Source organism: Heterodontus francisci, chromosome 4 (assembly GCF_036365525.1).
Source record: "Heterodontus francisci isolate sHetFra1 chromosome 4, sHetFra1.hap1, whole genome shotgun sequence".
Lineage (NCBI taxonomy): Eukaryota > Metazoa > Chordata > Chondrichthyes > Heterodontiformes > Heterodontidae > Heterodontus > Heterodontus francisci.
Window position 1 is genome coordinate 100,828,515 of NC_090374.1, and position 13,702 is coordinate 100,842,216.

Genomic DNA, 13,702 nt, shown 5'->3' on the forward strand with positions numbered 1-13,702 from the left:
CATTGTCCCAGACACTGCAATCACTATCCCTGGGTATGTCCTATCCCACCAGCAGGACAGACCCACCAGAGGTGGTGGCACAGTGGTATACAGTAGGGAGGGAGTTGCCCTGGGAGTCCTCAACATCGACTCCGGACCCCATGAAGTCTCATGCCATCAGGTCAAACATGGGCAAGGAAACCTCCTACTGATTACCACCTACCACCCTCCCTCAGCTGATGACTCAGTACTTCACCAGGGTGAACACCACTTGGAGGAAGCACTGAGGGTGGCAAGGGCACAAAATGTACTCTGGGTGGGGGACTTCAATGTCCATCACCAAGAGTGGCTCGGTAGCACCACTACTGACCGAGCTGGCCGAGTCCTAAAGGACATGGCTGCTAGACTGGGTCTGCGGCAGGTGGTGGGGGAACCAACATGAGGGAAAAACATACTTGACCTCATCCTCACCAATCTGCCTGCTGCAGATGCTTCTGTCCATGACAGTATTGGTAGGAGTGACCACCGCACAGTCCTTGTGGAGACGAGGTCCCGCCTTCCCAGTGAGGATACTATCCGTCGTGTTGTGTGGCACTATCACCGTGCTAAATGAGATTTTGAACAGATTTCTAGCAATGCAAAACTGGGCATCCATGAGGCGCTGTGGGCCATCAGCAGCAGCAGAGTTGTACTCAACCACAATCTGTCACCTCATGGCCCGGCATATCCCCCACTCTACCATTAACATCAAGCCAGGAGACCAACCCTGGTTCAATGAAGAGTGCAGGAGGTCATGCCAGGAGCAGCACCAGACATACCTCAAAATGAGGTGTCAACCTGGTGAAGCTACAACCCAGGACTATCTGCATGCCAAACTGTGTAAGCAGCATGCGATAGACAGAGCTAAGCGATCCCATAATCAACGGATCAGAACTAAGCTCTGCAGTCCTGCCACATCCAGCCGTGAATGGTGATGGACAATTAAACAACTAACTGGAGGAGGTGGCTCCACAAATATCCCCATCCTCAATGATCGGGGAGCCCAGCACATCAGTGCGAAAGATAAGGCTGAAGCATTTGCAACAATCTTCAGCCAGAAGTGCTGAGTTGATGATCCATCTTGGCCTCATCCTGAAGTCCCCAGCATCACACCTGCCAGACTTCAGCCAATTCAATTCACTCCACGTGATATCAAGAAACGACTGAAGGCACTGGATACTGCAAAAGCTATGGGCCCTGACAATATTCCGGTAATAGTACTGAAGACCTGTGCTCCAGAACTTGCCGCGCCCCTAGCCAAGCTGTTCCAGTACAGCTACAACACTGGCATCTACCCTGCAATGTGGAAAATTGCCCAGGTATGTCCTGTGCACAAAAGGCAGGACAAATCCAATCCGGCCAATTACTGCCCCATCAGCCTACTCTCTATCATCAGTAAAGTGATGGAAGGTGTCATCAACAGTGCCATCAAGCAGCACTTGCTTAGCAATAACCTGCTCAGTGACGCTCAGTTTGGGTTCCGCCAGGGCCACTCAGCTCCTGACCTCATTACAGCCTTGGTTCAAACATGGACAAAAGAGCTGAACTCAAGAGGTGAGGTGAGAGTGACTGTCCTTGACATCAAGGCAGCATTTGACCGAGTATGGCATCAAGGAGCCCTAGCAAAACTGAAGTCAATGGGAATCAGGGGGAAAACCCTCCGCTGGCTGGAGTCAAGGAAGATGGTTGTGGTTGTTGGAGGTCAATCATCTGAGCTCCAGGACATCACTGCAGGAGTTCCTCAGGGTAGTGTCCTGGGCCCAACCATCTTCAGCTGCTTCATCAATGACCTTCCTTCAATCATAAGGTTAGAAGTGGGGATGTTCGTGGATGATTGCACAATGTTCAGCACCATTCATGACTCCTCAGATACTGAAGCAGTCCATGTAGAAATGCAGCAAGACCTGGACAATATCCAGGCTTGGGATGATAAGTGGCAAGTAACATTCGCGCCACAGAAGTGCCAGGCAATGACCATCTCCAACAAGAGAGAATCTAACCATCTCCCCTTGACATTCAACAGCATTACCATCGCTGAATCCCCCATTATCAACATCCTAGGGGTTATCATTGACCAGAAACTGAACTGGAGTAGTCATATAAATACCGTGGCTACAAGAGCAGGTCAGAGGCTAGGAATCCTGAGGTGCGTAACTCACCTCCTGATTCCCCAAAGCCTGTCCACCATCTACAAGGCACAAGACAGGAGTGTGATGGAATACTTTCCACTTGCCTGGATGGGTGCAGCTCCAACAACACTCAAGAAGCTTGACACCATCCAGGACAAAGCAGCCCGCTTGATTGGCACCCCATCTACAAACATTTACTCCCTCCACCACCGACACACAGTGGCAGCAGTGTGTATCATCTACAGGATGCACTGCAGCAACGCACCAAGGCTCCTTAGACAGCACCTTCCAAACCCGCGGCCTCTACCAACTGGAAGGACAAGGGCAGCAAATACATGGGAACACTACCACATGCAAGTTCCCCTCCAAGTCACACACCATCCTGACTTGGAACTATATTGCCGTTCCTTCACTGTGGCTGGGTCAAAATCCTGGAACTCCGTTCCTCACAGCACCGTGGGTATACCTACCCCAAATGGACTGCAGTGGTTCAAGAAGGCAGCTCACCACCACCTTCTCAAGGGCAATTAGGGATGGGCAATAAATGCTGGCCTGGCCAGCGTCGCCCACATCCATGAACAGTAGAAACCAGGATGTGACCAAACTGAACACAAAAGCCATGTTAACATTTACACGGTAAGCAAAACCAATGCACTCCACACAAGGTACTGAGAGAAAAATCATTTGTTAACTGAGGGTATTCAGTGCAAGACTTGGAAGCACTAGATAATGATGATCTGGTGCTGCTAGGATGATCTTGCTTGCAGCCATTGTCAATATCCAAACTGTGCATTGAGTCTTGAAGAGAGTTTACACTATAGTTCTTCTGGCATTGTAACGAGAGATAACGGTCTTTCATTCTTTCAGAATGTGCAATTCAAAAGCATTTACACAAATATTTTCACTCTGGAGTTAAAAACTTACCTGATTCACTGTCATGAAATTTGTACTAAGATCTAAGTTCTATAGGTAACTCAAAAGCTGATTTTTTGTTCGTAGCCCATATTTAAGAACTGAAAGGAATTCCCCTCTTTGAAAGCAATAGTTTGATTGATGTTGTTTTACAGCAGTATCACAATTTAGGGGGGTGCAGTGGTGGGGGTGGAAACAGTTTTTGGGGGAGTTTGTATAGGGACTATAAATACCCCTCTGCCTCCAAAAACACTTAGTCACTGGTAACAGTCTGATATTCCATACGTGATAGCTTCTCTCAATGGCTTTAATAATATTATGATTGGCTTCAATTCATTAGACCTGACCACTGTTCGGTTCAGGGCTGTTGGTGTTTCTGATGTCGTAACTATTTTTAGTAGAGATAAAGATTCAAACAATCCAGAGGATATAAGCTTTAGCTTAGGTATTGTTTTATAGTATTTCTGTTTTCATTGTTCACTGTGTGCAATTCTATCATTGATTTCATACTCTTAATAGTTTCTGTGCAGCGGAACAAGAAAAGATTTTATTTTGTCAATTTTTTTTATAATTTTGAAAGAGAATGCAGTTTAATATATTTTTGTATGAGATTGAATTTAAACCTTGAGATATGGCATTTTGCACCAATTAATAGTATTCAAGTCGGACAACTCAGGGATTCTAAGTGTTCCAGGAGGTGAACAGATTCTGACTGCATGTCTGATGATTCAGATGTTAAATGTGTAATTGTATAATTTAGTTTTTTTCTTTCCTGACAAGGTATCTCCGGCAAGATCCAGCTTGTATTGATTTCATGTAGTGAGTGTCACTGCTGTTTAAAACTTCTATGCTGGAATATTCAATTCCATTTATGTTTAGTCACTTCTAATAGTTGACAGGATTCAAAATGTTGTTGAAGCACCTCTGTGTATTTTGCATTGTTTACAGTGCCTGCCAACTGATGCAGTCACAGCCTCCATTATTGATCACATTAGGCAATGTTGCTGAAGCTTCTCAACAGTGTGTGCCACTGTTATAATAAACATTTCCAGCTTTAATTTACAGTGCAACAATATGTTTAATATTATTTTGTTCAAAATTGAATATTGACCACACTATCTGATAGCCGACCTTCTCCAAAAGAATCCAGCCATTACCTCTGTACTTCATCAGGGTATGGCTCTTAGCATTATACAAAAATGTTGACTGGACATTTACTTCATACCATCACATCCATTGATATGACTCTCCTTTTCGGAGTTGGGGAGGGAGGGTGGGAGTCATTGGTTGTCAAGAAAACTTATGGCTAGAGCAATGCACCTCTTCATCACCCGCCCCTCGCATTCACTTTTAGTAGGAATAAAACTTCTCAGGTATATAAACTTATTTATTACTTCCACCTCCTCCATCTAATTATAATGATGCCATTTAAACCAAAGAAAATAAAACACTTCATTCATGCATTACCTAAAAATATTGTCTAATCTACGCATTAAAATAATTTTTAAGAATTCCACATGAGCCACCATTAATGTCCAGGTGAGGCCCTATAAACTGTTCAATTTTAGTTTGTCGTCTGTGGTTAGGCAAATATACCAGAATCAAACGCGCATTGTCATGGACTTGTAGTATTTTGCTCCTTGGATTAAAACAGTGCGCCTGTAAGACTCTGTTAAAAACAGGGCGCATTTAAGACAGGGATAGAAGTTTTGGATTTCTGGGGCATCGTGTGCCACAGCTGCATTTCTTTACCCTAGGCAACAGCAGGAGATAGAGATCACATGGTATAATGTCTCGATTTGACTGTGTGTAGAACTGGCAAAAAAACAGTCTGAACCAGTTTGTTTTTGAGAAACTCTCCAGTGAGGCGTGCTACTGAAGAACTGTCTACTTTCTCTCAGCAAAAATTTTACAAGAAGCTACAGGCCGAGTTAAAAAGCTTTTTTTTTTTCAAGAGACCGTTTGTATTGCCGAAGGTGGTAGAACTCCTTTTCTTTACTTCCAAGCCAGCAAGTATTTGCTTCAAGATTGAATCTCTCTTGACTGATTGTATTTTCTGGAATTTGCCGGTGTTTGATGCCTGCTGCAGCCGAAGTGTTTTGAATGCCTGTTAAGAACAGACAATTTCATCAAATCCACATGGAGACTTTGAGTAGCCTTTGATTATTTTCACATTAGAATACCTCATCCATCAGGAACGTAACCCAGAAAGACTTATTTATTTATTCTTAAGAAGCAGCTAACACTTTAAAAATACCACTTTTGAAATTGGTTAACCATGATTTTTGAATGTATGTGTATGAATTGGGGAGCTAAATTAAAATAAAAAGTTATAAGGCCTTTAGACATAGGTTTATCTTAATAGTATTTAAGATTTTGTTTTTTATAAATAGTTAGTTTGTTGCTGTCTAAAGATACCTGGTTTGGTCTGTTTTATTCCGGTAGTTACTAGAGTGTTTAATTTGGCTGTTTTTCTGGTTGGGTGGGAAAACTTTAATAATATGCTGCGACCTGTTGAGTGATGGGACTGAAATGACAGTGCATTGCTCCCACGCGGTCGTAACAGCATCTATGAATGAACTATATATTTGGAGGGCAAAATCCTGGTTGGTCCATTCCACTGGGGAGTGTGTGATATAATGTACCATAATTGTGTATAATAGTATAGGAATACAGTCAGTATCATATCTGGAGTCAGGTGGATTGATGACACGTTCCCTGAGTTACTGGTAAGAAAATCCATGATTAATTACATTTGGCGGGAAGAGATTTGGGACCATTTCTGGGGCCTCAGGAGAACTCACATCAGCTCTCAGGTGTGAATTCTGCTAAGGCTTGCTGAGGGTATTAAAGACAAAATTCTTGGGATAGCCCAGGAAATCTAAACATATCCTATTGACGTAGAGGAGGCAGGCAGAATTTTCACCCATGCTCTTTTTTTCATTTGCTCATGGGATGTCGGTGTCGCTGACTAGGTATTGCCCATCCCTAATTGCCCTTGAGAAGGTGGTGCTGAGTTGCCTTCTTGAATCACTGCAGTCCTTGGGGTGTAGGTACACCAACAGTGCTGTTAGGAAGGTTGTTCCAGGATTTTGACCCAGCGACAGTGAAGGAATGGCAATATAGCTCCAAGTCAGGATGGTGTGTGGCTTGGAGGAGAACTTGCAGGTGGTGGTGTTCCCATGCATCTGCTGCCCTTGTCCATCTGGGTGGTAGAGGTCGTGGGTTTGGAAGGTACTTTCGAAGGAGCCTTGGTGTGTTGCTGCAGTGCATCTTGTAGATGATACACACGGCTGCCACTGTGCGTCATTGGTGAAGGAAGTGAATGTTGAATGTGGTGGATGGGGTGTCAATCAAGTGGGCTGCTTTGTCCTGGATGGTGTTGAGCTTTTTGAGTGTTGTTGGAGCTGCACCCATCCAGGCAGTGGAGAATATTCCATCACACTCCTGACTTGTGCCTTGTAGATGGTGGACAAGCTTTGGGGAGACAGGAGGTGAATTATTCGCCGCAGAATTCTCAGCCTCTGACCTGCTCTTGTTGCCATAGTATTTCTGTGGCTGGTCCAGTTCAGTTTCTGGTCAATGGTAACCCCCAGGATGTTGATAGTGGGGGAATTCAGCGATGGTAATGCCATTGAACATCGAGGGGAGATGGTTAGTTTCTCTCTTGTTTGAGATGTCATTGCCTGGCAATTGTGTGGCACGAATATTACTTGCCACTTATCAGCCCAAGCTTGGATATTGTCCAGGTCTTGCTGCATCTGGACACAGGCTGCTTCAAACTGGAACTCCTGGTGAGGGTCAAACAATGCAGAATCCCGGGCCAACCAATTTCCGCTTCTTTTTCCACTTTCCTTACTGAAGATCACCATTTTGCATCCATATCCCTATCATAATTTGAGGTTTTGATTTTGTAATGTGTTGGCATAGCCGTGAACTTTATTCAAGTTGTACACTGGATTTTGCAACTAGAATCTTTAGCCAAAGTATTTAGCTCTGTATATACTAGTGCAGTCTATTGGTGTGGATTGATTTGCATTTCAGTGTACCTGGTATCCATTGTAACCAGCTTAATGAGGTAAATTGCAACTCAACTCAATGATCTCCCCAGCCTCCCCAACTGCACCCATGTAGCCATCAGGGCTCCTGCCACGATCCAGCAGCTTTCACAAACCATAAGATTTTCACACCCTTAATGTTCAGATTTTGTGTGATCACCACCAGTGTATCACTAAGGTTTGGGTCTTCTTTCCTAGCAGCTGTCATCATGCCTTCACTGCGCTGGTTCTACGTCCACCACCTCTCCACCCACTTCCCCCCTGCCCCACCCCTTTGACCCAGCAAAGCAAGTCAGAGGCTTGTTGCTTGATTAGAAAGGTTATCTCTTTCACACCTGGCTCACGAATCTTCACCAAAACCTATGCTTTCCAGCTGGAATGTGATATAATCAGAACCACCGACCTACAAGAGGCATCATCAAGCAGACGATTGAAGTGATGAAACAACAAGCAGAATTTTAACTGGCAAGGGGCTGTTGGTGGGGGTTAAATCACCAAAAAATGCCAGCAAGTCAGAAACCCAACATGATTCCTCTCACCTCTGGGTTTGACTAGGGTATATTTGGAGTTGTATGGTAAATGCTCCTTGGAGATGTCGGGTCCCGAATTTAAATATGCTAAGAGGAAATTCATTCAGACTTTAACCCAGCATTCTGGGTTTAACAGTCTGGGCTTGGATTTCCTGAGCTGTCTAAAACTCGCAAGGGTTAACAAGGTGAGAGCACTGTGGGGATTCATTGCTGTGTGAAATTGACAGGCTGGAAAGTCTTTAAAGACTGAAATTGTATCGCTGCTTCTCTATGTGAAAGGCATTTGTTCACAGAACTTGTTCTGAGAGAGTTCTTTCACTGCTTTACAGGTGATTTCCAACATTTTGGAAGTCATTTCTGCTATCCTCACCTTGATCTGCAATTCCCTGCTGTCAGCCTTCATTGCAGCATGGAAGCAGCTTATGCATCTCTAGCTTGGACCTCTGATGAGGAACAAAAGGAGCAGCAACACCAACAATAACAGCAGCAGGAGCAAAGCCAGCAGCAGTACCAGTTGTCTTCTCCTCAGCCATATGTCATTCCACAGGACAGAGGGGATGGACACAGAGATCTAGCTTGAAGGAGGCAAAACTCCCAGTACAGGGTCACGGGCAGAGGATCAGCTCTCTCAACATGTGTGAGCAACTGGCTCAGGAGGCTTGGGCTTTTGTGGCAGATCATTGCTGATGTATGTAGCCTCCTGGAACAAGACCTCCTTCCCAATGAACCAGGTGGGCATGCATTGCCAGTGGCCATCAAGGTCACCACAGTCTTGAATTTCTTCACCTCCGGCTCCTGCCAGGGATCTGCAGGTGACATCCATAGGATTTCGCAATCCAGGTGACTGATGCCAGTGTTTGCCAAGACTGCCACTTATGTCCACTTTGTTACTAATGAGGCCAGTTGGATGCAGAGAGCTCTCACATTTGCTGCAGTGGCTAGATTCCCACAAGTACAGGGAGTTATTGACTGCACATATGTGGTAATCAAAGCTCTTCCAGATCACCTAGGACTATTTGTCAATCGAAAGGGATTCCACTGCATCAATGTTCAGTGACCACTGAAACGTTTTCATGCATGTCTGTGCAAGATCTCCTGAAAGCTGCTATGATGCCTTCAATTTACACCAGTCGACTCTCCTACAGGGTCTTCGTACCTCCGAGCAGAATCAATGGGTGGCTTTTTGGAGGCAAGAGCCAGCCCCTTAGGACATGGCTGATAACACCTGTGAGAAGCCTACCACTGCAACAGAGGAAGGATACAACCTGAGCCACATGAATACAAGGGAGATAGCTACATTGTCACATGGTGAGATACACATCACAAGTGAGCATGAGCAGGTGTCGGAGACAGAGCCAACAGTCTCAGCTCATTTCTCATCCTTGCAATCCATTGAGAAAGCCATTAGGTTGCTGACGATGCGATTCTGGATAGATCTGAGAGCGCCCTTCAATATGCACCAGTAGGGATGTTGAGAATGACAGTTGTTTGCTGAGCCTTGCACAACATCGCAGTACAGAGAGGACTGGAGCTGCAGGAGGAGGAAGGTGCAGACCAATCTGCATCCTCCAATGAGGAGGAGGAGGAAGAAGAGCAGGAGCCTGATGTGGCCATTGTACCTGCAGCCACTCACCTAGCTGACAGAGAAGCCTGTGATGGGCTCATGCAGGCATGCTTCAGATAATCTGAGTGTGTAAAGCCGTATGGCACAGCAATGCTGAACCCACTGCCCCCACCACACCCCACCAAAACACAAATCATTCTCACAGTCAGAAATCCCTCCATCTCATTGATAGCCTTTTGTCATCTTCCACCCTGTTCATACCATTCCCTCAAGACTAATGTCCATTTGAAAGGCAGGAGCCCATTGATGGAGAAGGTTAGACAATGGAGACTTGAAATAAAATGCATGATCCATTTACATTTTCCAATACATTAAGACAGTGACATTTTTTAGAATCACCGAAGTGAACCACCTTGTGCAACTAAAAAGTCTTTATTTTCCTCTTCCTATAACTCCTACGTAGTTCTTCCCCTTGGCTTCAGCATAGATAGATGCAGACTGCTTGTTCCCCTGCTGTAAAGGTTGAGATTCCAGTGGTGGATGTTTTCTGGGTTTTGGAACCCATAAGGGTCCCGCCAAAGACTATTCCACCTGCACCTGTGCAGGGACAGACTTGGTCATCGTGATAGGAGACAGCATGTGGTGCTCTGACTGGGGTGGGGGATTGCAAGGATGAGAAATGAGCTGAGGCTGTTGTCTCTGTCTCCGACACCTGCTCATGCTCACTTGTGATGTGTTTCTCACCATGTGACAACGTAGCTATCTCCCTTGGAGTCCCCATGGAGGTGTGTATATCTGTGCTGGTGGAGGGGCCATATGAATCATGTGATGGTGCTCCCTCAGAGTGCGCAACCGTCTCTGCGCATGCCTCACACTCCAGCTCCTGTGAAAAACCTGAAGGACCTGTGGGAGATGAAAGTCATGAATTAGAAATGACATGGAGAAAGGGTAAAATGTCATTATTTTGATATTCATATTTCAGTAAGTCGTGAGAGCAAATAGACATTAATCATTGTTATGAGCTATTTGGCAGTACGATTTCTAATTCTCTCACCAGGTATGTGGGAGAGCTGCATCTCTCCATTGCCTATGCCCATTGACTCATCCATCCTGCTGATCCCCAAAGCCTCCTCCTCTACAGTAATCAAGGTGGCTGTCACTGGAGGGCCACCCCCTGTTCTCTGCCTCGCCCTGGTGTTGTACACTCTCTTCTGCTAGAATTGAAATCAGTGAGTTATGAATGTGAGAAATGGAGTATGTTGAGAGAATGGAATAACAGCATTTGTGGAGGGTGACTCTGAGGCATGGATGTGAGATGGAAATAAGCTGAGGGTGAGTCTCAATGTTGACTGTTCAGATTGAGAGTCGTAGACACAGAGTTATAGAGAGTCATTTGGCCCATCAAGTCCATGCTGTCTCTCCATAGAGCTATTCAGTCAGTCAGCTGGGGATGTGAGGAGGTGCCTTGAGAGAGGGGAATGAGTGGAGCTGCAAAGTGTGTTGCTCTGAGGAGTGCTGTGCAGGAGAATGCTGGGGAGGTCAGAGTGTGGGGGTTGGCACCAGAATAGGGATGCCACTCACCTTTTCTGCCCTCTTGAGGCCATTGAACTTCTTGCTGCACTGAATCCAGGTGCGAGGGACCACATTTCTGCTGCTGACTTCGCCCACCACTTTCATCCATGCATGCTTGTTCTTAGAGGCTGGCCTCTTCTTCCTATCTGTGAGAAGCAATACTTCTATGCGGGCCCTCAGCCTGCAGCAGGACCACCAGATAACAGTCAGAGAATTGGGATGGGGGTGGAAGGCACCTTTTTATGTAGCACTTCTATTCTTGTGGTTGCTGAAGTCTCAGGAATCAATCTGGAATGCAGCCATTCTGACTCCTGCCGGGGTCCCTTTAAATAGAAATCCTTCCATTGACAGGTGTAAGTTGTCATCACACTGGTACTCTGTAATTGGTTGGGAAACCTGGAAGTGGGATGCTAATGCTGTAGCTGAGTTAAAGAGCCACGGCAAAGCTCACTTCTCTCACTATCAGGTTCCCGACCTGCTGCCAGCATCCCCACTGCGAGCAGGTCAGTGAAGTACAAATTCTGCCCAACATTTCTGCTGACTGGACAGGTCTGGGGACTTTCTGCAATATGGCCTGAAGAGAGTACCCTGGATCGGAGTGATCTACTGCATTGTTCATAACTTTACTGTGTAACAGGAATAACAAATGCAGCCTGTACTGGATGAAGACTTTATACCACTTGATGAGGAAGATCCTGATTGCAGTGAGGATGGTAAAGAGGTGAGAGGGCAGCCAGCAGTTAGCGCTCTTTGGCAATGGTTGATTTACCAGCACATCACTTGAACTAGTCCTGCCCCCTATCACAACCCCTCCCCCCACCTCCCCACCTCCTCCCTACATTCTCCCAGGTCCCCCCACACCCATTAACAGTCCTGACTGTCATCTGCCTCAGTCCTTCCCCATTAATAAAAGATCTTTAATCGAAGACCAACATCTACGTAACACCTGGTATTGTGGGATCAGCAGCTACTAAAGAAACAATCTGCAGACAAATTAACAATTGCAAACGGTATTATGTTTTAATGCACTAATCTCATAAAACACAATTATCAACATGGTGTAATCGCACAGTGTTAAATGATTTTTTGGTTTTCTACCAGTTCTATGAGGTGCTCCTTTGGTAGTGTAAGCATGGGAAGTGAAAGGCTGTTGATGCTCAGATGAAGGCTGTTGAGATGCTTGTGGTCAGCGACCTCTAGGAGCTGAGGCCTGAGAGAGCCTGCCTGTAGACCACAGCATTTCAGTGTAAATGAGCTTTCCACCGAACTGATGGCAGCGGAGCAGGGGAAGCCCCAAGAAAATTCCTAGCGTTAGGCTTTTCAGTCCAGGAAGGAGGCATTTGACAAGTTTATAAGATAGTAAATGGTATGGAAAAGGTATATCCGTAATATTCCTTTAAATTAAATTGCAAGAGAAAGATGAGGATGCAGAGGGTAAAACTAATAGAAGATAAATTTAGGACAGATGTCATGACATTTTTTACCTTTGGCTCTTTCTTCCTCAAAAGGCACTGGAAGCAGTGGGTTGGATTTTATTCTCTGAACTCAGCAGCCTTCCGATATGGAAGTACTGCCACACAGGCCCCGCAATATTACACGTGGGGGCTGATTTAAATAGAGGGGGGCGGAGTGGCCGCCCCCAATGACGTAGAGGGGGCGGCCGCCGCGTCCCCGACGTCCCCAACAACAGCATCCGCGACACTGCACAGGCCCCGGTGCCATTTCTAAAGGGCTTCAAGCCGTTCACTTTAAAATTTAAAGGTTCCGATCTCCAGGAAATAAAAGTAAAATGTTATTTCAACTGTAAGTCACATCTCCCACTCCCCAGTGGGTAATTTATACATTAATTGCCCTCTACCCCATAATAAACTTTTATTAGTATCCTGAACCTCCCCTCCCCCCGCCGAAATTTGTTCCCTTTGACCCTCAACCCCTTCCCACCATCCCCACAGCCAATAAAAATAGTTTTCTCTGCTCCCCCACCCCTCTCGCCCTGAAAATTTTATTCCTCCCCTCTCCTCACCAGGTTCTCGCCTTGGAACTCCAGACAGAGTTCCGAAGGCGCGTGAGCTGCATTTGGCGGCTGTAAAATCAGCGTGGGACGGTCGCCGCCTGCAGGTTAGTTAGTTTACATTTCGTTATTATTCATTTGTATATTAGGAAGAAGGGCCCGCCGCCAGGTGGTGGGGGGGGGCCGCACTGAGGTTCCCCCGCCGCTGGTAATATGCAGCGGGCCCTTCTTGATGTCGGGGGTCGAGGTGGACCTCTCCTGGCTGAATTTTATGCCCCCCACCCCGCCACGCCCCACGGCGAAGAGGGGCTGGTAAAATTCAGCCCAGAATCTTTGAATATTTTTAAGGCAGAGGTAGATAGATTCTTGATAAGCAAGGGGGTGAAATGTTATCAGGGGTAGGTGGGAATGTGGATTTGAGGTTGCAGTCAGACCAGCCATGATCTGTTGAATGGCAGAGCAGGCTTTAGGGGCTGAGTGGCCTACTCCTGCTCCTAATTCGTATGTTTGTATGTATGTTCATATGTTCATCATGCAAAGTGTCATTAATGTAAGGCATAGAGTTCCAGAACGAGTAGTCGAGACAAAAACTCCAAATATTTTAAGAGACAATTGTATGCTGACTTGGGGGGTAGTGCAGATCTATCTGCAGGATTCATAAAGATGGGCTGAATAGCTTTCCTCATCAATAATCAACATGTGATTTTGCAATTATAGTCAAGAAAACACATTTTATTCATAAGTTAAGTAAATTAATCTTTTTAGAGCTATCACTGTTTTGTAGCTATATTTCAAACACCCAATCCCATGCTTTATATTCTAGATTGATTGAAAAAAATGACTCTGCTAATAATCTAAAGCTGCTTTTTTGAAAACTAAAATCCCTAACACAAGCTACTTTAATACAA

At 45.5% G+C, this 13,702-nt stretch overlaps 1 protein-coding gene across 1 annotated transcript in view; it reads left to right on the forward strand.

The window, feature by feature from the left end:
• prdm6 (PR domain containing 6) overlaps positions 1-13,702 on the forward strand; it is a 326,361-nt gene that overhangs the window by 234,836 nt on the left and 77,823 nt on the right. The gene's annotated exons all lie outside the window — the stretch shown is intronic.